This window comes from Solea solea, chromosome 16 (genome assembly GCF_958295425.1).
Source record: "Solea solea chromosome 16, fSolSol10.1, whole genome shotgun sequence".
Taxonomy (NCBI): Eukaryota; Metazoa; Chordata; class Actinopteri; order Pleuronectiformes; family Soleidae; genus Solea; species Solea solea.
Window position 1 is genome coordinate 6,208,390 of NC_081149.1, and position 24,347 is coordinate 6,232,736.

General features: G+C 41.2%; 1 protein-coding gene and 1 non-coding gene across 2 annotated transcripts in view; both read left to right on the top strand.

Moving 5' to 3' along the window:
- Nucleotides 1–1,333: 1,333 nt before the first annotated feature.
- grin2ca (glutamate receptor, ionotropic, N-methyl D-aspartate 2Ca) overlaps nucleotides 1,334–24,347 on the top strand; it is a 60,294-nt gene continuing 37,280 nt past the window's right edge. The window contains exon 1 of the mRNA XM_058652504.1: nucleotides 1,334–2,578. The gene's annotated coding sequence lies outside the window, so the exon portion shown is untranslated. The remainder of the gene's footprint in view (nucleotides 2,579–24,347) is intronic.
- trnar-ucg (transfer RNA arginine (anticodon UCG)) lies at nucleotides 19,495–19,567 on the top strand. Its single transcript has one exon. It is a non-coding gene; the product is annotated as a tRNA-Arg (tRNA).

Genomic DNA, 24,347 nt, shown 5'->3' on the forward strand with positions numbered 1-24,347 from the left:
ACTGGTCAGTTCTGTTAGCACAGCTTCATGTGCTGAATACCAATGTGTCCTTTCAACAAAAAAAATAAAATAAAAGTAACCTTGTACTGTACATCCCGAAGAGTCAACAACAGCATCTGACGGAACATGTGACAGCGAAGGTCAAAACACCGGTGCGACTGGTTCTAGTGGGACACAGACTTTCCTCTATGAGCCCTATGAAGAAATTAAATCTTTAACTGCTGGACCAAAACATCTTCCACCTGTTATATAACAGGAAACAGCAACTTGCTCTCCTACACCAAAGTCCATAGAGAAAATCCATGATTTAAGCTCACGCTGACACAGGAGCTGCCTCGTTTGTTAAATTTGCGTCACTGAGGAAAACATGAAAGAAGGATTTCAAACACCAACGGCATAAAATAACACATTTGAACTTACTGATGGAGGCAGCAGTGGCTCAACAACCCCTGTGTGCCCTGATGTAAAATCACTGATTTTATCTATGGACTTTGGTGCAACACAAACTTCATGTTCCAGGCTGGAGAAAAGGTGTTTAATGGTTAATGATATGTGTTCTTAAAGAGATCTTAGACTCAAGCAGATGTAGATTGTATTAGGTGAGCCTTTGGTTAAGTATACGATAATATGAATTATCTCGCCATTAGACGGCTTTTTATACAGGAAACTGCATCTCACTCTCCTACACCAAACTCCATAGAGAAAATCAGTGATTTTAGTGTGAGCTTTTTTACAAAGCAACACAAACTTCAGGTTCCAGGCTGGAAAAAATGTTGAGATAAAGCAAAATGCTGTGTTCTTAAGAGATCTTAAGCAGATGTAGATTTTATTAGGCGAGCCTTTGGTTAAGTGGCTAAAATCTGTTTATCCTTGTGTTTTCTGCTGGCAGCGCGTCCGCGTCCCAGTACGGTTTCATTAGCACAATTAAAAACAACCGAACAATTGCTCAAAACAAAGATTGTACTCTACACTGTGCATAGCTGTATTTCACACAGACACAGAACAGAGACGGGAAAAAAGCTGTGTTTGTCCCAGAGAACATTTCAAGGGCAAACTTGTTGATGGAATCTGCCGAAAGACAAAGAGACGGAGCAGAAACGGGACAAGCCTCAACAAAGAAATACCAGCTGATAAATGATGTGAGTGTGCGTGATGATGTATTACATGACGCAAAAAGCGAAGCTGGGGAATGTGGAGAGTGAATGTGGACAGCCGAACGCTCTGACAGCAGACAGCAATGAACGGGGAGGGGCGGAGGGAGGGAGGGAGGGAGGGTAACGGAGGAGAGGGAAAGGATAAATCCTTACTACATAATGATTAGAGCACACACATAGTGAGTGTAGGAGTCGGGGATTACAGTTGGCCGGAGTGAAAGCTCCTGCTCCATGATGGATGGATGGATGGATGGAGGGGCACAGGTGGGGAAAAGAGAGGAGCGAAAGACAAACGGGATGAGGGCAGTTCACTGAAGAAAGCCTTAAAAAGAGAGTGAGCAAAGTGTGACAGAGACGGGACCAACAAGTAAACGTAAAGAAGAAGACGTTTTCAAACTCCGGCAGTGGATTCGCCTTCTCGACCATCTGTCCCCTGACTGCCTGCCTCGTCTCGGGCAGCTGGTTCAATTCTTGGAGACTTTATTTTTTGAGTGCTACTCGTGTCAAAGAAGAAGAAGAAGAAGAAGAAGAAGAAGAAGAAGAAGAAGAAGAAGAAGAAGAAGAAGAAGGGATGCTGGGAAGTGAAGACAGCGTCTGTAGGTTGGATGGGAATTCACAGGTGTCATCGGCAAAGATGGAGTACGTCTCCGTGAGGCGGGACGCGAGGGATGAGCAGAGGGAAGCAGAGCTGAACGTGTGCTGGGTCAGGGTGAGATTCTGGAGCTTTTTCTGAAGAGTCTCACACTCACTCTCTCTCTCTCTCTCTCTCTCTCTCTGGGGTTAGACGGGAACTATCTTTCTCTCTCACAGAGGTGAGAAGCTGCTCTTCACACACCGACATGCACACTCACAGGTCTTCATCTCAAAGCATTCTGGGACATCACACCTCGAAGAACATCTGCCTCTGAGGGGAAAAAAAAGAAGAAAACTTCTAATTCTGACCGGGGGACATTCTGAGCACAAGAGGACAGCAACAATTTGTCAGTTTGGTTTTATTTCCCTCTTCTCCTTCCCCTCTGGCATCTGCTCACTTCGATCTCCCTCCATCACTCCATCCTCCTCCTCCCTCCCCTCACACCTCCCCCTTTTTTTTTTGTTTTTTTTTTTTCTTACCAGCGAGTGATAATGTGACCTTCTGCCAAAGTGCTGGAAACCATGCCACCGTCGCAGCGGGCTCCTCTGTTGCTGCTACTGAAATAGACTCAAACAAGTGCGGGGAGAGGAAGAAGGAAGGGAGGAGGGAGAGGGTGAAGGAAGAGGAGGAGGAGAAGAGGGCCAAAGGGGAGAGAAGGAAGAGGAGAAGGGGGGAGAGAGAGAGAGAGAGAGAGAAAAAAAAAAGAAGAAAAACAGGAGCAGGACAGCTGAAGCTGTGGACGCGGGATGAGTGGTGACGAGCCTGGGCTGGATGTGGATTGCCAACACAGGTAAGAGAATCACCTTCACGTGTCATCATCACCTCACGTCTGCTCCAGAATGTTCTTCCTCCTCAGTTTGAGGGTCAAATGTTTTCCTGCTTCTTTGGGACTTGGTTTGGATGTGGATGTGTGTGAGTGTGTGTGTATGTTTTTCTTCCTCCTCCTCATCTTCTTCCACTTAGGAATCAGATCAGGTTGAGGGACTCAACAGGATCCTGGTTCAGGATCATCCGGCAGCAACACGCTGCGTTTGGCTCCGCTGTCTGTTGTCAGAGTGTCTCTCTCGGTGTGTGTGTGTGTGTGTGTGTGTGTGTAACTGTTGCTTTAACTCACCGAGCTGCCTGGAGGATTAAGCAGAGCGGATCGATGCGTCATTGTAAATAGTTAGAGAGACGCTTTGATACCTGCTGCCCACTGGACCAGGGACACGGCTGCTGCTGCGCCTGCAGGGGGGGAAATTGAACTGCCACTGAAGTGAAGAGTGACTTTTGAGGAATGTGTGTGTGTGAGAGAGAGGGAGAGAGCGAGTGGCTTCCTGTAATTACTGCAGGATGTGTTCTGTCACTCCAGCTCCATGAATACAGAGCAGCTTGTTTTATTTATTTATTTATATATTTATTTATTTATTTATTAATTTCAGGGGATGCCAGTCAATTAAAAAAAAGGCAAATTTACCAGGATTAATTAAATAAAAATCACATCATTAATGTAGATTGGACACAAGTTTAAAGCGTATTTCACTTTCACACTGTCTAGTGTGAGCCTGGCTGCACACAGGAAGTGATTTGTTGTGTGTCCAGACAGCAACACTGTGCTGCTAAAACACAAAGAAGCGCTCACGAAAACTTTCAGAAGGGAATTCTGCCGCTTAAAAAACTATGCAGGTGTTTCGAGCAGCCCCGCCCACTTATGCTCCCTCAGTCAGGTCTGATAGTTTTGCTTGACATGAGTTTGTTCTGTTCTGTTCACAGAGACCAAACAAAAGCAGAACAATAACAGAAATCACCGGATGTTTCACTCTGCAGCTTTAACTTTAAGTGAACTACAGATTAAATCATCTGTGAGTTTGTCCTTCTGTTAGCAACAAGTATGTCTCCATTTGTTTTGATGTTTTGGGGTTAACTACATATTTATTATTCATTACACTCCTTATCCTTACGTTGTACACATATAATTTCATTTCATTCTATTTTTATTCCATGTGTCTTGGACTCTAATATCCCAGTTTGGGATTAATAAAGTACATCTATTCAATCTATATTCTATATTCACATTTGGTGAGAATAACTAATTACATCACAAAAAAAGATCAAATTATCGAGTAATCCTAATCTCATATAATGGGCGAAACTATTAAGAAAACGAAAAAAAAACATATAACATATCCGTCAAAACTCCATGGATTGGAGCACAATTTGGCAAGTGTGTGCAGGATCACACGCTCGGTCAGACTCTAGATTACAGATTACAGATTCCAACACGACTCAGTCCCGTTTAACAGATGTGTTCAGATGTGAAAAACTTAGCGACATCTTCACAGATCAGGATGAACTCTGTCATGTTTATGTAACGATGGTCACAGCTATAAGCAGGTACAGTTATATCATACAGATTCTTCTGAATCCAGCCGACCGAAACGTAAACACTTCAGGGGACAACAGTTTCCAGTCACTGCAGTTTCCCGTCTTGAACAGCAGAGGGCGCTGTCATTTCTCTTCACATATACACTGTGTGTATTTGGAGACATTAATTAATGTGTCTCCCGATGGCTCTGCATGTGAAAGATTCCTCTCAGTCCACCGTCCTCTACGGCGCTCATATGGCGACAGACACAGTTACACGATCTGCTCACGACTAATGAGCAGATCCTACCTGTTTTGTTGAGATCAAAGGTCATAGCTCTGACAGGGAGTGAACTAAAACTCAGCTGCGTTCATTGCATAACACGTTCATTTTGACAGCACTAATTGATTTGTTCAAAAGGACAAAAATAAGACGGACGTGGTCATGTAATGGCTGTTAGCTCGTGGTTGAATTTCTACAGATCAGGAGTTACAAGACATAAAAAAATATGTTTTGTTTAACAATTAATGTTATTATTATAATGATAATAACAATAATAATAATAATAATAATAATAAAAACAGTTAAAATAAATATATATGGATCAGAAACAAGTGTGACCAGTTTTCAAAAAGTGACTTTCCAAGTCGGGTTAATTATCAACTACTATTTAAAAAAAATAAGCAGCTCATTCAATTGATAAAATTAATATTTTCTTCTCTTGTTTGGTGGTTTTTAGAGGAAAATGTAGCTTTAACCGCGTGTTTATGTTTTTTTCTTTGAGCTTATTCAATCAGTCGTGTCAGGGCTGCTGACATTTTCCTCCTGCCCCTCAGGGAAGAAGCAAAACATCTCTAAAGATTACTCTAAAGAAACATTTTTTTGGGGGCCGAGGCAAAGGTTTTCTTTTTCAGATTGGTAACACAATTCCTTCTGTTTTAATAGATTCTTATCAAACACACTCATAAAATTGATAATATGTAGATGGGTTTTTCTAGCTTTAAGTTGTTCCTCTGACAACAACTGTAATCTTTAAAGAGGCAGATTCTAATTGTTGCCAGAGTTTTATTTTCATTAACAACCGAGCTGCTGCTGCTTCTGCTGCTGCTGATGATTTAAATAGTCTGTTGAATCCACTACGGAGACACAATTCAATTAACTGGATGCCATTTTTTATCCCGTAGAGAGAAAAACAAACAGATGTTTTAAAAACTTTGCTCTGCTCTGGCTGTAAATCCTGGTGACGAGTGAAAAGTGAATGTGCCGCGATTTCCCCGGAGAGCCGGGCAATTTCATTGTAGCCCAAAGAGGGCGCTCTCCTGCCTTACAGACACTACTATCTATACTATCAATACTATGTACAATGATATTTATCTGACTTTTGATTATTAAAAACATCAGTTATTAAAAATAAACAGAGGTCTTATCCACACTGTTTACTCCACGTCGCGTGTTCCGGTCTCAAACTCACAGCCCCCTTGTCCCAGGTGGCCCTCTAAACGATATCAAGTCATAATGAGTCATTAATGTATGTTTTGTTTTTTTTAAATTAAGATTAATTTTGCATCATAAATATGTTATACAACTAAATATCGCTGAATATTAAAAACCAATTCTCCGATGTTATAGAGCTTTAAGCTCATATTGCTTGTTGTGAAATGATATCGTGAACAACCAATCGTGGACATTGTACTTTGTGCTTATATTTTAGTTTACTCTTTGTTTCTCGGTAACACGCGCCGGCAGTCAGTGTCAATAAATATCCATATCTGGTGGTTAATTTGACATAAAGATCAATAAAACAGTGTGCAGGTTAAATATGATTTTGTTCTCCAGCTGCTTCACCCGAGGACGAATGGAAAACGTCGGATGAGACAGTGTGGTGCCGTTTAGGCAGGTGAAAAATGGCTGTTCATTATGTTACACCAACCATATCCCTGTGCCAGTAATTGGATGCATGTATGAGTGTGTGTGTGTGCGACAATTCAACACGTGTGTGTGTGTGTGTGTGTGTGTGTGTGTGTGTGTGTGTGTGAGAAATGCAAGTACACACACACACACTTTTATAAATCCATGATGGAGGAATCTGACACTGAGGCTGAGGGCGGAGCTTAATCAATAACACCTGATACACTTGGTGATTAAGCAGATTTATTTTGTTTCAAACAGATGTTGACGTTTCCCATGGCAACCGCCATCACATACTGAATATATGTGAGGACCATCACTGTCATAACACTGTGATGGGATGAGATGTTTGTTTTCTATAGTAGAAAACAAACAAGTCGTGTTCCTCACATGACGGTGGTCACAGGACTGGCCAAATAAAATCTACTCCTGCTCGAGTCTACAGTGTAATATATGAAATAATAACATATTTGCTGCTTTATTTTGGCGTACAAAATTGCCTTTTCCTGCCAGAAACTGAAGTTTCTAAACTGCCTTCACTCCAACACCAAACCCCATAGAGAAAATCAACGTTTTTAGCTCACGGTGATACAGGAGCTGCTGCTCTACTGCCGCCTCGTTTAGTCATTTTTTTTGTCACTTTGGTAAACAGGATTGAAGGATTTAACACCGTAAATCATCTAATATCACATTTTAATTTACTGATGGAAGAAGCAGTGGATGAACATGTTATGTCCCCGTAATGTAAAATCGATGATTTTCTCTATGGAGTTTGGTGCAAAAAACGGAACGTTGTACAACTCCACGCAAATTTAAGTTTCCAGCTGGAAAACGTTGTCTAACAGAGAGGTAAAGTCACAAATAGAGCTTCTCTTTCATCATCCACACAGGAAGTGATGAAATGGAACTTTTCAGACTATATTTCAATTAGGAACTTTGGAAAGTTGCGTTACTGTTGCATGAGAAGCGAGTGAGAGTATGTTAGCATGTGTGTGTGTGTGTGTGTGTATGAGTCTACAGCCTGCAGGCAGAATGAAATGACCTCTGGGTTTGTATCCTGGGGTTTGCGTCAGCTTTATCAGCTGTTCAGATCGTCCATGGACACTAAGAGATGGTCTGCTTAATGAAATGTTAAAGACGCCAAAACCTCACGCCATCTTCTCTGCAGACAGAGGATGAGGAAGCACGACAGGGCACAGGGAAGACAGAGGGACGGAAACAAGTGGAGCGAGGCATGTGGGTGCAGGTCCAAAAGATAACAATGATGAGGAAAAACAACAAGCGCGTCAAGTGATATTGTGCTGCTGAGTGACAGCTAGTCACAGGCAATCAAGGCAGTAAAAATATTTACTGCAGGGGAGGGACAAGGTTTCAGGGTATCGGAGCAATCTATCCAAGGTCAGGGGAGAGGCGGAGCAGTAAATTTCACTCCAAATCAGGCAATGCTGCATCAACACGTGATCCCGGTTCCCGCCAAATTTATAGAGACCTGACAGGTCTCTGTTGAGAGGGTCACACATCAGATCCACGTTGGTTAAGGTCCTGCAGGGGCAGAGCTTCTCGGGACGCGCTCGTGATATCTGATGATAGAGGAAGAGTCTTGCGAGCTGAGAATGCTTCTTAAGTTTATGGTTGGGCTCCCGGGCACAGCAGCAGCGTCTCTGGACCCATTTATATTCATGACGCAGCGCCGCTTGCACCTCATTCTTGTCGAGAAGGAAAACACTCACAGCGTAGGCTGGCGGGGGGGGAAACAGGCATCTCCTCTGCTTCCTTGTCACTCCCTCTGCCTCTAGTGGATTCTGCTACCAACACGTGTGGTGCACATGAAATTTGTAATACGGGAAATTGATTAGCCCAATAGCTTTCTATTCATAGCGCCATGTGTGTCACTTAATTTTTCACAATTAGCCCTGAGCTGAGACATGGGGAGGGGGGCGCCTCCATGATAGATGATGACAATGATAACCTCAGAAATGAAACGCGTGAGGGCATGTGATGAGACTTCATTCAGCAGAGGAGCTCCATCACTTTGCCTGATGAATTTTTAGAGGAAAAAGGCTGAATACTGTGCACGACTGCCGAACACCTCAGTTATCTTAATAAAAAAACAGAACACGATTTAGCAAAAAAATCTAACTTAAACACTGCAGATCTTTAAATGGTGATGTCACACACGAATGGTGCAACGATGGTTGTTTGTTGTTAGAAAGTTGCTGGAGTTTCTTCAATAAATGCACATTTGTGAGCAGAGAAAATCTATTTTTTCACACTAAACTGCCTCAATAATGTGTCCTTTCATTGAGGAGGATTTTATATCATTAATTACATTTTTACTGTATACCTTTTTAGCGACTGAATTAAATTCCGGAATCCAAAATCACAACATACATTATCTCAAGGCACTGTACGTAGCGAGGCAGAAACCTTTACGATATTATAGAGAGAAGAGAAACCCAACAGTTCACACAATGAGCGAACACTATAGACATCAGTGGAGAGGAAAAAAAAACAGATAGTGAAAGTTTTCTGCCTCGACAGGCTGTGGTGAAAGAATAAAATGTGGGTACAGAAAATAGACTCAAATATGTGTAATTAAGTCTGAATAAGAGTTGCTGTATCTACGAATGTTACTGCTAACGAATGCGATTGGCTGTTGGCGTCAGGAGCTACAAACGCTGGACTGCAGTAGCAGCTAGCAGAAGCTAGTAGCTTAAGTCACTGCCTTGATCAAGTCTTATTCAAAAATGTCTCCTTGCAAATGAATAAACTGGGACAGTCACAGTGAAAGATGATGATGTGAAAGATGTGAAAGATCTTTTTGGCAAATATAATAGAATATAATATCAATGGGTGATTCAAAATCAATTAACAGGTGTCCAAATTCTGATTAATTAAGTGTTAAATAACATGAAATAGGTGACACGAAAAGGCAGATCTGTGCCGTCACCCGGACCCTTTTGTCTTAAATTGGGAATTGACTTTAATTTGTAAAGTTGTAACTTTCCAGTTTAAACATATTTCATTTAGGTTAATAAAAGATAATGAATTAAACTCTTATTTCTCATTACAAATGTACTATTGTTAAAAATAGTGGTGGGTAAGTGGTGAGCGATCACACGGTGAGACAAAGACATTCATAAAACACTGGATAAAGATTCCCACCCATAGTGTCTCATTGTTGCCGTCACGCACATCAGTCTCTCTGTCGTCACCTGACCGGCGGCTCAACACACGCGGAAAGATGCTCTTGCAACTGGGCACAACTTCCTATCACCTAAGTGTTTCCAGAAGTTGCTCTGACACAGGATGAGGAGTTGTTTTCACTTTCCTGGAGACTGTTTACTGCGGCAAACCAATCAATCCGTCATCTCCAGAGAGAACTATAAAAGCCAAGTCATTTATGACTCACTCTGATTGCTTTCCCTCGAGCAGCTTTACGTGTTCTAGCGGCTGTTAGAGGAACTGACTGATAAATTATGAGCCACAGTATTAACGGCGTCGTGTTCCCCCTTTTCTTGTTCCTCATTTAAACACATTTTTCCCACTTTTATTTATTACTTAGTTAAGATCCATTAAGAAAACATCATGATGTTGCATGCAGACATGCACAGGGATCTCCAAAACGTGCACTTATTGTTTGATTGTTTGGAGTGTTTTCAGGTACAACGGCACTGTTAGAGAACATAGTTGCAATTTCAGAGGATAAAAAGAGGATATTTCCCTCCTGCACTTTAATATGGTGGATGCAAATGCAGCTTGAATTGGATGATAATGTTGCTGTGTGTTTGCTGAAAGTGGAAATGAGAGGCTGCAGGAAATACTTCATAGACTAGCAATGAATCTATTCAATTGTGCTTGTGTGTGTTTTTTTCCTGCTTGAGCACGAGGGGGTTGCGTTACTTTGTGAAAGGACAGTTCAAGTGTTTTGAATAATGACAGAATGAGGTGTAGGGACATACTGACTGTGCTGCGTGTGCATTTAGCCACTTAACAACAAGCCTTACTTTATTAAATCTATGCCTACTTAAGTCTACAATATGTTGTGAATGTTTTTGTTGCTGTATCTCACCCTCTGACAGCCTTTTCTGACTGAAAACTCAAGTTTTATCTTATGGAGACAGCGGAGTTGCTGTCTATTGCTGCCTATTTTGCCAAGTTTGTGTCAGAACAAAAGATTTTAAGAGCTTTGAAGATTTGAATTTCCTAAGACACGTGATAGTGAAGCAGCAATGTTGCCTCACAGCAAGAGGGTCACCCGTGTGGATGCAAGTTCATGTTCTCAGTGTTGGCAGCATGTCTTCAGTGAGAACATCCCTGTGTGTCTAATATATTCCTGACATTGCATGGTGTAAAATGTTGCTTACGTTCAAATATTTCAACTTGTGTGACTGGCACGGAATGTTCAAATGTACTTCTACTCACATCATTGCATTGACAGCACAAAATATGTCATTTTTCTGCATGTGGTTTGGGAGAACTGTCTCTTTAAACTCATCATATTTTGGTTTATTGTCCACATCCCCCCCCCCCCCCGAGAGAAAATGTTGTCAGTGCAGTTCGGAAGCACATAAGACGACACAAACACACACACTCCACTCACACACTCACAGTGTAGATTAAGAGCAAAGTGGTATGCTCATACGTGGATTAAGCATGTGAACATGTGTGTGTGTATGTCAGAGGTCAGCAGTATGTGTGGGCAGCCAACGAGTCGACTGTAAGAGCAGGTTGGTGACAGCTGGACCAGTGGCAGGGGTGGAGGTGGAGGAGGAGGAGGAGGAGGAGGAGGAGGAGGAGGAGGTCTGCTTCTGCATGGGTAGCCACAGTTTCAGCTTAACCACAGTCTTACACTGATCCCTGCTCCAAATACAGACACACATGTGGCTGAGGGCTGGGTCGTCCATCGCCACCCTCCATGTAACCCATAATTCCCAGGTTTTTACGGGTCAGGCAGACGGGGTCAGAAGCAGTAATATTAATATCAGTGCGTCCGTGCGGAGGCCTTTAAGCCTCAGGTAAAACATCCACCGATGTGTCATTTCAAAATGGATTACATTCACCGCATCATTGTAATCTGCAGCCTCGGAATGATTATTGCCCTCCAAACACTTGCACATAGAATCTGCTCAATCTTGCTCCATGGTGTGCTGACCAAGCAAATGCCATCTGATTGAGTGTCACACTCGCAATAAATGTGATAAAGGAACGAGGGGAGATGTATATCGAACATCTGTCCAATGAAAAGAGAGCGCACGGCTCTGTGTCCTTGGGTGAGGGGAAAAAACAATCAACCCTTTCCAGCATTTTGGTGTGAAACGATGATCTTATTTGAACTGTGCTGATCCATTCCCTGCCATTATCTTAGTGCTGGGACTTTATTTCATGTCCAAATGTGAAGCAACGCGAAAGACGTATATGATCAAGGTTATATCGCATATGCTGGTGAGAGAGAGAGAGAGGGAGAGAGAGAGAGAGGGGGGGGGAGCGCTTGATGGGATTTCAAAGACAACACTGTAATAAAGCGCGGGAGCGAGGCTTTCCATCTGCTGTGGCATTTATAAAGTTGCTGATCACGACCCGTCTGATACTGGAAAGTCAGAAAATGTGCTCAGTTCAGCTCCACTTTGCTCCTGAATATTTAAATCCGTTAATGCTCATAAGACACGAGCCGAAGCCTGAACGCTCTTTGGTTTCATTGCAGTTGTGTGTGAAAATTTACAAGACATTTAACGACCGTCTTCACTTTTAACCCCTCCTCCGACTTTGAACTGTAGTTAGGTAATGACTCATAGTCACTGCACTGACAACCAGACTGAGATTGCAGGAAAAGGCTCAACTAATAGATTTTACACCAGCTTAAGTTGACTTTATCTTAAAAGAAATCTATTTATCTCGCCCTTAGACAGCCTTTTCTAACTGGAAACTAAAGTTTGTGTCACGGCACACTCTCCCGCACCAAAGCCCATAGAGAAAATTGACAATTTTAGCTCACAACACACAGGAGTTTTTTGATTTGTGTTTAAAACCTTTTTCCTCGGTTCAAAAATAGAGTAGATTCTCTGTCCCTACAGGCTAAAAACACAGGTTTTCTGCATGGACACACTCCTGCTGTCCACACTACCTTCTACCCTCTACGATGATACAGTTTCATTCTTATCCACCACAAGTTCATCATCACCACTGTCTTTCAGTTTCAGTGTCACCTCATTGTCAGTTATTGATCAGTAATCTGCTAATAACTTAGGCTCGACCAATCATATACAAGTTATTTTGGAGAAATGATTGCTACCTCAGTACCAACAACTGCCTATAGCCGTGTTTCCATCATGGTACAGTTGGGTTTGGTACATTCCGATACGGTTTGGAATGGTAAAGTCCTCGAAGAGAAACGGCTTCCTTGCACGGACGCCTCACGTATGTTTCCAGGTGTGTTGGTATAGATGCAGATAACTTCGATAAGAAAGTGAAAATGCTGTTTTCAAATGAAAACGTATAAAGTAGTACAGATGTAGGCAGGAGCAGCAGTGAAAGCTGAGGGAGGGGTTTGTGACAGAACCTAATATCACTGAGTGAATCTGTTTGATGTGTCTGTGTCTCCAGGGGTCGACGGGAACAGATAAATCACCACTGGTTTGCCCTGCAAAGCCTCCATTACGGTTTCACTTCAGGCGCACATCAGTGGGAGAAGCTGCAGGACACTGACTTGGTTTAACACATTTTCCTATGACAACGTCAGAGTGCCATTTATCACATGGCCGTGATGCAGAAGACTGCATCATCCAGCACAGAGCAGTAAATCAACAGACAGGTTCAGAGTTGGGCAACAAGGAGAAGCAGCTCAGCTGTTCAGGAATTCAGCTGCCACAAAAATCACAAATCCTCAAACTGCCTCAAATGTCATTAAAAACCAACAATATTTCTTGCTGTGGCACCTTGTTACAATTCCAGGCATGTATAGGCTTTTACATAAAACATTTCAACATAAATGTGTCCAGCAGAACAATTTGTTTTCCGACTCACAGGCAAAACTAGTGTGTTTTAACTTTGTTTTTCAATTTGTGGCATTGCATTTCTTCCAATTTTGCCTAAAACAATACATCTTATCCACCACATGAGGTGATCTTTGAAAAGTGCAGTACGATTGTTCCTGGGTTCTGGGTTTATGTGAGCAAACACGGAGAGCATCAATATTTTATTGGACATTTGAAAACTTAATGGCGTGACGGCGAGAGTTGTTTGGACACTCTGCTGTCCCAGCGAGGTTCATTTCAAATTGCTTTGGATTCAGTTCTTAAACGGTGCTTTGCTAATATGCAACTGTACACCACAAACATTGTACACACACTGTTCTGCTGTAATGGACTGTGGAGCCGCATATTGTGATCAAACATCATACATAATGATGTAGTCTCGTCTTTTTCATCCTTTCCTGGATGTTTCCCTGTAGTCTCATGAGCATTAACGTATAATACAGACTCAAACTCAACTCTAATACCAACATTTGTTTCAGATTGTTATGGACATTCAGTCAGAACTTTGAGCAGTGTTTCCCAAAAATGTGATGTATGGGCTCCTGCTTTTTTAAAATAGTTTTGACCCAATTCACAATCAGTATTGTAATGTAACAAAGAACAAAATTCACATATATGTACTTCGTTCATTATATTTCCAGCAACTTTTTCTGTAGGTCTGTATGAGCTGCTTTGCACTACAGTTTTCCCATTCACGCATCTTTCATACTCATTCACACACTGCAACATGGGGTTAAGTGTGTTGCTCGAGGACACACACTAGCAGAGCCAGGAATTGAACCTACAGCCTTCCAGACGAAAAGATAACTCGTGCTACAATGGCTTAATTCTAACTCCTTATGTTTTTAATACTTTTACTTCTAAAACTTAAGTTAAAATTTCTTTTGATACTTAAGTACAGTAAATGTGATATACTTTAAGACTTTTACTTAAGTAATATTATAAAAAAAGTGACTTCAACTTCTATCAAAGTCATTTTCTGGTAAGATACTTGTACTTTTACTCAAGTATCACTTTAAGGTACTTTACACAAAACTCTCCACAATATAAATCCTGACAAGAGCCAATTTGACTATTTTCACCGCCATTTTGCAACACCTTGCATTTAATTGAAATCAGACGTTTCTTAATGAGTCACAACTTATTTTTATGCGTGATATTGCAATATTTAGCGAGTTAGCAAGTCATGGGGAAATGGCTGAAAAAGTGCAGCGATAATTCACAATAACCACAGACAAAAAGTGAAATCGTAGCCTGCTATTACTCGCTTGCCCACACTTACTTACTCTAGCTTTCATCAGAGATATTAGGCCTATTGGACCCACAGCATATAATTAGATTTTTATCCTGATATTTTAAGTGTTGACCAACTCTTCAAACCCACATACAGTATAGCTCCTGAGCTCTATACTGGCGCCTGAGATCATGCTTGTGGAACATCATCGTCTAATGTTTGTTTTCTGAAATCGAGGAGTTGTCATGCCCAATTTATTAACTCTATGTCCATAACTCAGCACCATGCAATGCCAATGTGGAGCTGTGCCAGACTCAGCCTCATGAATATACAGTTGTTGTCTTGATGTACATGTCAAAGAGCTAATGGGATGTTTGTTGCTTCATTCAGGCTCTGTAGTGGCCTACCACTAACATTATAAACTCTTTTAGAGAACCAGCTACAAGCAGCCAAGTCACACAGTCTAGATTTGGCATAGTTTCAAAAAAAAAAAAAAATTGTACGTTTTTGTTTCTGGAGGCAAGGACAAGGTAGAAGAAGAAGAAGTGCCAAGGTCAAAATGAAAATGGTAACAGGAGATAGCAGGTGCTGGACATTTACATAACACAACTTTATTCCAAGGAAGTGGAAAAGGCTGCTAGCTTGCAGCTACCACTGAGCTCTAGCTTGCTTTAGCTTTAGCTGATTTCCCTGTTAGCCTTAATTCAAACTTAGCAGGTGCAGCCGGGTGGTGGTGTTTTAATTGTCTTAGTTTAGATTAGTTTTATTGTTCCAAATATTTTCATTCTTACTTTGGCCTCAGGGCCACACGGTGGTGTAGTGGTTAGCACTCTCGCTTTGCAGCGAGAAGACCCGGGTTCGAGCCCCGGTTGGAACAAGGGCCTTTCTGCATGGAGTTTGCATGTTATCCCCGTGTGTGCGTGGGTTCTCCGGCTTCCTCCCACAGTCCAAAAACATGCAATGTGGGGATTAGGTAAAATTGACTGTGTGTGTGGCCCTGCGATGGACTGGCAAACTGTCCAGGGTGTACCCCGCCTATCGCCCGATGTAGCAGAGATTGGCACAGCACCCCCCGTGACCCTCTGGTGGAGGATAAAGCGGTAGATGATGATGATGATGATGATGATGATGATGACTGATTGACTTTGACCTCACGTGAATTGGAAATATGTGTCTTGTCTTCACTCACAGTGAAAAACTTCCACTTCCAACATTAATCACGACAAGACTCGTGAAATATAAATATGTTTGCGACTTTTCTTGCTATTAAACAAGTCTTTTTCTGACTGGAAACTGACGTTTGTAAACTGCTCACTCTCCTGCACCAAAACCCATAGAAAAAAGTTGTGTTTTTTTTTACTAATAGGGACACAGGAGTTACTGGTCTCCTGTTGCCTTGTTTGGTTAGTTTGTGTCACTCAGGTAGAACTCGGGTAAAACCAAACATTGAAGTAAAAAACGAACACATTTCAAATCACTGATGAAGGCAGTGAGAGGATCAACAACTCTATGCCGTGATTTAAATATGGAATTTGGTGAGCCATAATTTAAAAAAGTCCCACACAAACCTTACTTTCCAGTCACAAAAGTCTAACGGCGAGATAAAGCAGCAAAACATACTGTATCCTAAAGTTTTCCCCTTGTCCCTTTGAGTGGATGAGACATTAATTGCTGTAAGCACACCTGAACTATCCCTTTAACTTTAATTTTCTCAATGTTTCATGTACTTTTAATATTTTTCCAATAGAAATAACTCATGGACATTAATACATAACTCATGGACATTTGACATTTGTTGTGAGGAGTATAATAACCACAGCTATTCAATCTTTGTGATATATTTTGTGTAGTTTAAAATAAATTAAAGAAATATGTACTATATGACACTGAACCCGACAGTTGGGCACATGCCAACTATGTCAAGCCGTCTGATCCAGATTTATTTTTTGCTCGTATCTCTCCCTGTTCTCATTGTACCCATGATTTTTGATTAATCTAAAGATTAGTTTAATGGCTGTGGATTTAAAGAGATCAGGACGACTGTGTTCTTTTAATCAGAGCTTAGTTAATCATATTTATACAGGTGGAAGATATAACGAGACATGACCGACGTATTGATGTGCTGGTGAATGAAACCTGACTCTTATGTAAGTGGGGGGTTTAAATCTGTTGTCAGTGATAAGACTTTTCTGTTTGAATCTGTGTTAAATAGCTATTTATTCTGACAGCGATGACTGATCTAGAGAGTTTTCTCGGTGACGCTGGTCTCTCCATCTCTGGGCTCTAAGACAGTAAATCGAGGAGAAACTTTTTCAGTGTCTAACATCATTTTAAACATTCAGGAACCAAAAAAAAGAGGTGGTCTCTGCTTGTGGTGGTGGGCAGGCCTAATGCTTGGCCTGTAGTGTCTGCTAACAATATAGCCCATGGCCAAGTGGAAAGGGAACTTGGCTTGTAACCGGGCGAGGATGAGCTCAATGCAGAGAGGAATTTCCCTTTGAGGGTCCATCCATCCATCCATCCATCCATTCTCTACAGCAGAAAAATGATGTTAAAGGATTTTCTCTCCCCACAGATTAATGATAACAAACATCCACAACAACTGACAATTAAAAACAATAGATTACGCACTGCAGCTTTAACGACCACTGAAATTGTGACTGTGGGCTCACTTCTTATGTAACCTTTCATTTATCTCTTACAGAGCATTGCAGCTTTAGTAGGATAGTGATAGTTAAAGTGAAAGTCAAGGAAGGGTGAATAAAATTCACATTAGTATTTTTGCCTAACTGCTGTCCTTTAGAGGTCAACAAAGGTCATAGGTGAATGGCGTTTTGACGGTGTGGCGTCAGAAATCGTGCTCGGTTTGAAATGGTCATCAGCAGTTTGACGGATGGAAGACGCCGAGAAGGACAACATGCGGGTCTGGGATGCAGCAGCCTGCAGATCCATGGCAGAGCGTATTGATCACGGAGCAGAAGATGGGACAGGTGCACATTGTTAAACAGCTGCAGCAGAGGCGCCGTGCCCAGAATGTAGAGGCAGAGTCATTAAACACCGCGCCGATGAGACCTCGCTGCTCAGCCAGATGTATTTACTGCTGCAGCCTCACATTCATCACCTCCATCAGGAATCAGTTGGAGAAGCTGACACCTCAGCAAATCATAAGGTTTTTTTTTAAAAATATGTTTATAATTCATATGTTCCCTATCAGGACAAATAAAAAAAGATCCAGACCTAGAGTTTATTCTACAAGATACGACTTGAACCTGCATTGTACTCTCTCAAAAGCAACAAAGATGTCCTTCATGGTTATTTAATATGTGTATTCTGGTTTAAGCCAGGTGATAAAACTCAAAGCTCAAATCTCCTCACATTATCACGCTCGGACGATTTCTCAGATTGTGTCCATATCTTTGTAGATGTCAAACGATCTGATACTTTTAATGTCTATATGTTGAGTCTTTGAGTTTGGGATGCGTTTATTCTCAAACACCTTCATGTATCTTCTCTCTATGGAGGGTTTTATTGTGATTCTTGAGTAAGTGGTTTATGAGGTTTTTTTGAGTCTGGTCTGCAACGTCAGACATTTATTTACCTGAAATCTGACCATATGACGGAGGCAGTGACTTGTCTGGTCTTGAGTGGTTGGATTCCTTCTGGTTTATTTGCATTGTCATCACACAAAGAACATCCATCTACAAATGCAAGGAACCAGACGTTCCTCTGTCTCTCTTTTAATCCCATAACTGTCCAATGGTTTGCTTGACAGCCTTCAAACTTACTCAGGAAATGTAACTCTGCCAATTATCATTCAAACACAAAAATACACACAAAACCCCACCCACATACTGAACAGGACAGCCCTCGTGACACAACACAACAACACAAAACTCGGGAGAATAATGAAAATGGTCACACTAAGCCAACGCTTTAAGCCCCTGTGACCCATATTTGGCGCGCTAAAATGTTTTGTTTGTTCATCAAAGTCGGAGACAAAGGCTTAGTCTTCAATAGTTTTGATGCAGTTTAAAAGCAAACAGACATATCAGTTACTTACACTGTCAAAAACTAGTTTGCATCCGGGCGGAAAAAACCCCTGCCCAGGCAAGGCCTTGGTTCCTATTTATAACCTCTTTCAATTTGGCTCCTAGAGAGATGCAAACGTTGAGTTTATACAATAAAGCCCATTAAGACTTAAACCTGTATTATACTACTGGGAATTGAAATAGAAATATCAGGTATGTGAATGTGTGTGTTCATAATCCAATCACAGAGACTGCCAGAGCAATACATACTGAGCAGAGGTGTCAATATGTGCAGGAAATTGTATTCACCTTATCAACAGTATTCAATTTGCGGCTGAGGGGGAGAAGCATATACAGTATGGACGGGGGCCAAACATGCAGATGTGGATATTTGCATTAATCCTCGGTTGAGTTTATCAAAGTGTCAGTGTCAGTGTGGAGGCGCCACAGACAAACACATTTACTCCTCGAAGCAGGAGGAGGTAGTTCTGTGCAGTGCCGGCGCGGGGGAACTTGTTTTCTCATTGTTTGCCTGATTTTGAGCGGCATAAGTCACAAAAGTAAAGGACAGATTTGGATGAAATGTTCTGCGGATGTTGGAGGAAATCACCCGTGGAAGACATGAATACATTTTTTTTGTGATCTGAATCTGAATAAATTGTTTTCCTAGTGAGACGGGGGTCGTGTGGTGACACTGGGAGAGACTGAACAGCCTCAGTGGAGGTTTGTCTGCGTGCTCGCCCCAGTGTTAATTATTAAATATTATGCTGATCATTTCTATGATTAAGAAATACTTAAATGTAATCAATTAAATGTCGTTAGATGCAGTTAAAAACACCACATACAGTCTGACGTGTTCTCAAATGTTTTAAAGCCTGTTAAAAATGACAGTTTATGAGTAATTTCAAAAATGTTACTTATCTTTCTGTTGGTCAATTATTTGACCGACTAATAAACTGCTTCAGTTCAAGTTGAACTGTAGGACCTCTGCAGGACCTCTGAGACGACACCCGTTAGCTCTACATGATCTTTATTGTCATTTATCTCTAACTTTATTGTCATAAACCTCTATACATTTAAATTTACAAACTAATGAAAAGAACCAGTTTGGGTAGTTTAGGTTAGCTGATACAAGATTACATTCATTTAAAAAATTGTGACCACGTGGCCTAATGGACAAGGCGTCTGACTTCGGATCAGAAGATTGGGGGTTCGAGTCCCTTCGTGGTTGTAGGTGAGCTGCTATTTATGAATCTTCGTCGATAATAAAATCTACTTGACACTCCTGGAAAGAAAAATGTAAAGTTCTGATTCACTATGATCACAAATAAAGAAACAAAATACTTGGTAACTCATTTAGTAAACAATCTCTTCATTGTTGTAGGCCAATTGAAATAAGAAACGTAGAATCTTTGTCTAAGGAAATTCTGTTGTACATCGTATCTAGGAATAATTTCAGACAGATTCATATGTGACTGAGCAGGTGGTTCGAGGTGCGTCCTAAACAGATGCTGAAATGATTAAAACGGCACATATTTCCGCTTTCTTAACAGCGCCTAAGGGTTTAACATCTGTGGAAACAGCCACTTCCCACGTTCATGCCCCCGTGATTGAGGTAAGTGGTGACACACCGGAATGATCTAAACACAGAAATTACCGACATCATTTTCTGAGCGGCTCCAGTGGTTTTAATCTGTGCAGTCAGATAGTGTAAGGCGACGCAGTTATCTGTGATATACTGTGCAGTTTATGTCAGTGTGCTGCGGATTTGCACTCGAGAGGTGTCCTCAAACAGAAAAGAGGGCAGCGGAGGGAGAAATAAAAACGGCCTGGAGAGAAAAATATACGAGAGAAAGGAGAGGTCCTCGGTGAGAATATTCATCTTGTGACTTGAGGCTCCTGGATCGGACTCTGATGAAAAATAAGAGCTCAAATCTCCTTAGATGTCCGACTAAAACTTTTTTCCCCCCAAACTTTCGCCATGTTTTTGCAGATGTCAACTGCTGTTGTTCATGATTAATTTATATACGTTGTTCTGCAGGAAAAGGCCTCCAAGTCTGAGATTACGATTTGTTAGTTGCATACAAATCTGCCAAAGTATATGAACTAAGAAGAACACATTAACACAGCTAATGTTTAATACTTAAATGTATTGATGATTGACATTAATAAGTAAATATGAGACACATGACAGTTCAGACCATACACTTTACAATAGGCATCCTGTATAGGACAGGAAGCTTGAGGGTCTGTCTTGGATATGGTTAGTTAGGAAATATAGATGTCTCTTGTTTGACTAAATGGTGATATTGTCCAATTTAAAGATCATAGGACAGCATGGTATAGCCAGACCCGACTTGTGATTCAAGTATGTTGCATTATGGAAACGGGAGAAAGGCGGGGGTCGAAAAATGTGATGCCTGCAAATAAGAATGCTAGAAAATCTTTATAAGGTTAGTTTTGCTTTTCTGGGGCAGAATTGTTCGGAGATTCGGCAAGAACACATTCTCCCGAGCTGCTGCAGAGCTTGGTTCTGACGCCTGACTTGTAACCAAATAAAATCCCTTTGTTCGGTACGAGTCCTGTGTCAGTGGGGTCTTTTCCTGCATCATCAACTCATCACCTATCGTTCATAAGAAGAAGGAAGCCTGACAAAAACGACAAAAGCCCAAGCTGTGACAGTAACATCTGCTTACTTGTCTGAAACTTTCAGTTACCAGTGGTGGCAACGTTAGCATCAGGCTAACATCATTTATTTCTGATGACTTATTTATGGGTGTCAAATTATCGCGTCAATTGCTAATTATAATCATATTTAGCACGTTATGTTAATCTAATTTTTAGTCTCTAACTTTACTGTGTCTGTATGCGAGTTCTCAGCCCAATGAACGGGACATTTACATTTCAGAAAAGCCCAGACGGCACCATTAATAAAGGTTAAAGGTGATATGCCTTCTGTGTAACAAGGTTACCATCAAAGCAGCTACCATGTCAATGCAAAGCACCCAGTCGCGAGTGCAGCCACAGCTAACGTTAGCAGCGAAGAGGTTAGCAATTTAGCGAGCCATAGCAAAGCTCTTACAACTAAAAACTAAACCGGAGGAGAACACGCCACATATGAGCAAGTCTGTGACCGACAGGCTACTTTTTATGGACCTGATGTTTTATTTTTAATTTGTATTTTCTAATTAGAGTTTGACAAAAGAACACATCGGAATGTAGAGGGCTGCATCTGTTCAAGTTTGTTAAAACAATAAATGCCACTTTTTTGTTATATACCAATCTTTTGATCTGCCTCAATGATGTAATAATGAATTTTAATGAGTAATTTTTAGGTGCGATTAATCAATTAATTAAAGATCACAATTTATTAATCGCTCAATTGTTTTAATCTCTTGACAGCACTAGACTCATGCCCTCTAATGGCGCCTTTCCATTTTACAGTTCTAGTATTACTTGGCTCTACTCGGATTGGCATCAGGCACGTAATTTTTCCATCCATTTTTGCTGTGATGTTTTATACACGACACAAACACACAAACTAGTGACGGGCAAAGCAGTTGTTTTTGGTGTAACTGAATCATTAGAATCAGTTCATTAAAAAGATTTGTTCCTGTATGACTGGAACTGAACTGAAATACGACTGAACGGGTCGGGATTCAGCTTTCAGCTGTGCTGTCACTAAATACACCAGACTCCGCTGTTAAATATTGAAATTTTAGACATTTTAATTTGCTAAATGTTGGAGATCAACGCATGTTTTCAGGGATTTTTAATTCTTTTTTCACTGATCTACAGTTTGGCATTGAAGGGGCCTACAATAGAACCCTGAGGGACACCAGAGACACCTCACACTGCATCACATTTATTCTTGTGTCGGGCGTCGCGCTCATGACTCTTCCAGTGACGACGCTCTCTGACCAATTAGTGATCGGCAGTCTGTTGATGTCACATTTTTAGTATTGATTCAGCTCGCTTGGAACCTCGCCAGAACAGGCACTGAAAAAAAAAAGCATCAGGTACCAGGTGGTATCAGTAATAGGGTGATATAACTGTGCTAGAACTGTATAATGGAAAAGTGCCATAAAGTGGCTGGAGATCCGGGGTCAGGATGTTGAAAGCACTCAGAAAGTGTCACTTCCTTGTGTTTTTTTTGTATTTTTTTTTTCACCTATGCTAATAACTATGACGCATTTGCAGTGCTAGTAAAGTGCTTAGGTGGAGCAATGTCGAGCCCACCTCACTTTACCAGGTCACATAAATAAAGCTCGACACACTCAGAGCAGCATGGGTTGCCAGACCACCAACACAATTCACGACAAAAACATTGCGCACATGATTCATTTTAATCAAAAATGAATTAGTTTTCTAATGAAAATGACCCACATGTCCCACATTCATTTCACAAAAACAAAATGATTGAGTGCAAGTTTTGTCAAAAAACTGTGTTGATACATATTATTTTTTTGTTGTTGTTGGTATGCAGTAATCCTGGCCAGTTTGTGTTGGTTTATATGGCATAAACTTGCTTGATGTGTGTTGAGCTTATTGCATGTTGGTGTTAAAGGAGGTTTTCTCAAATGTAGACTTTTCAATCCCAAACCACATCAACGAGGCAACAAACCTCTTGTTGGTTCTTGAGTGGTTGGATTCCTGTGTGTTGTTATCCTCTAACACTTGTCATTACAAGCACACTGACGTCACACTGACGTCAGGAAGAAATTGATGACTCAATCCCTGTTTGGTTTAATTCTACATCCACCACCTCTGGATTTTGTCCTTCGTGTATCTTTCTCGGCTGTTTCCCCCTGCCTTGATTTAACACATGGAAGGTCAGAGCTTTTTAAGCATTTTGACCACGTGTACGTTGCTTCTCGTCAACGACATTAACCCTAAACTATTCCACTGCTGTCACAGCTGAAACATGGATAATGTCATTGAGAGGAGCGTGGCACATGCCCTCTCCGAGTGGTGAGCAATCAATTTGCAAAATGATTTATGAGGCAGCACCTACCAGGAGAATCACATGTAGGACACAGTGCACTCAGCTTCTCTTTTGTTTGGATTTCAGTATATGACGTGACCGGAGAAAAACAATCCAATGATAAATATTCTAGTTACGTACGACACGAGTGTTCCTGCTCCCCTATAGCCGGCCTGTCTGCTATCTGCTTGTGTTTTCTGCTCACACATAATTCTTTGCTTTAATGTTTTACACCGGCCGTGCCCGACACCTGACGCTGGAGGTGGTTTTTCCAAAGGTAGCAGAGCAGACGTGACCGACTTTGGAGCACAAGCTGCTAGCGCTGCTCATGCGACACAAATATGTGCAGTGCAGTTTAGTGCTCAGATGGCACGTACCAACACTAAAGTCTGAATCATTACTCTGATCTAATTTCTTTAGAGATTCCTGAAAAAAAGGTCAAGAAAACATGTCAAATACAGCTCCTACCAAAGCCTGGTCTTGCAGGGCATAATCTGAATTCTGTTTAATATTTATTATATAATTAAATAATAGAAATTACTATCTCACATTAGGTATTTGCTTACTTTACACATTTACATTGCAAGACAAAGCTGAAAATATTTTTAGGAGGATGTAGACATGAGATGAGAGAGAAATATGTTTACGGTTTATATAGCAATTGTGTTACTTTGTGTTATTCAAAGACTGGTAACATAAAAAACAAAAAATAAAAAAATCTCCACACTCACTCATACACAGGAAACACAACACAGGAAGTAAAACAACATAGCAACAGCAAAACCTTGTGCAATAACCAAATCTCTTGATAAATGCACACTCTACAATAAAGCCGTAGGCCATGACGCCACGCAGGGATTACCAGGGGATTACAATATATTCACCCCACTGGGATTCCATCACGTGGTGGATCAGATCTCTGTGACAGGGGACCAGTGTGTCACACTCCTTTAGGGCCCCAAACACGGCCGTGACAGATTTGACAAAGAGCCTAAATCTGTCTGACAGCTCCGCACTAACCACTGTC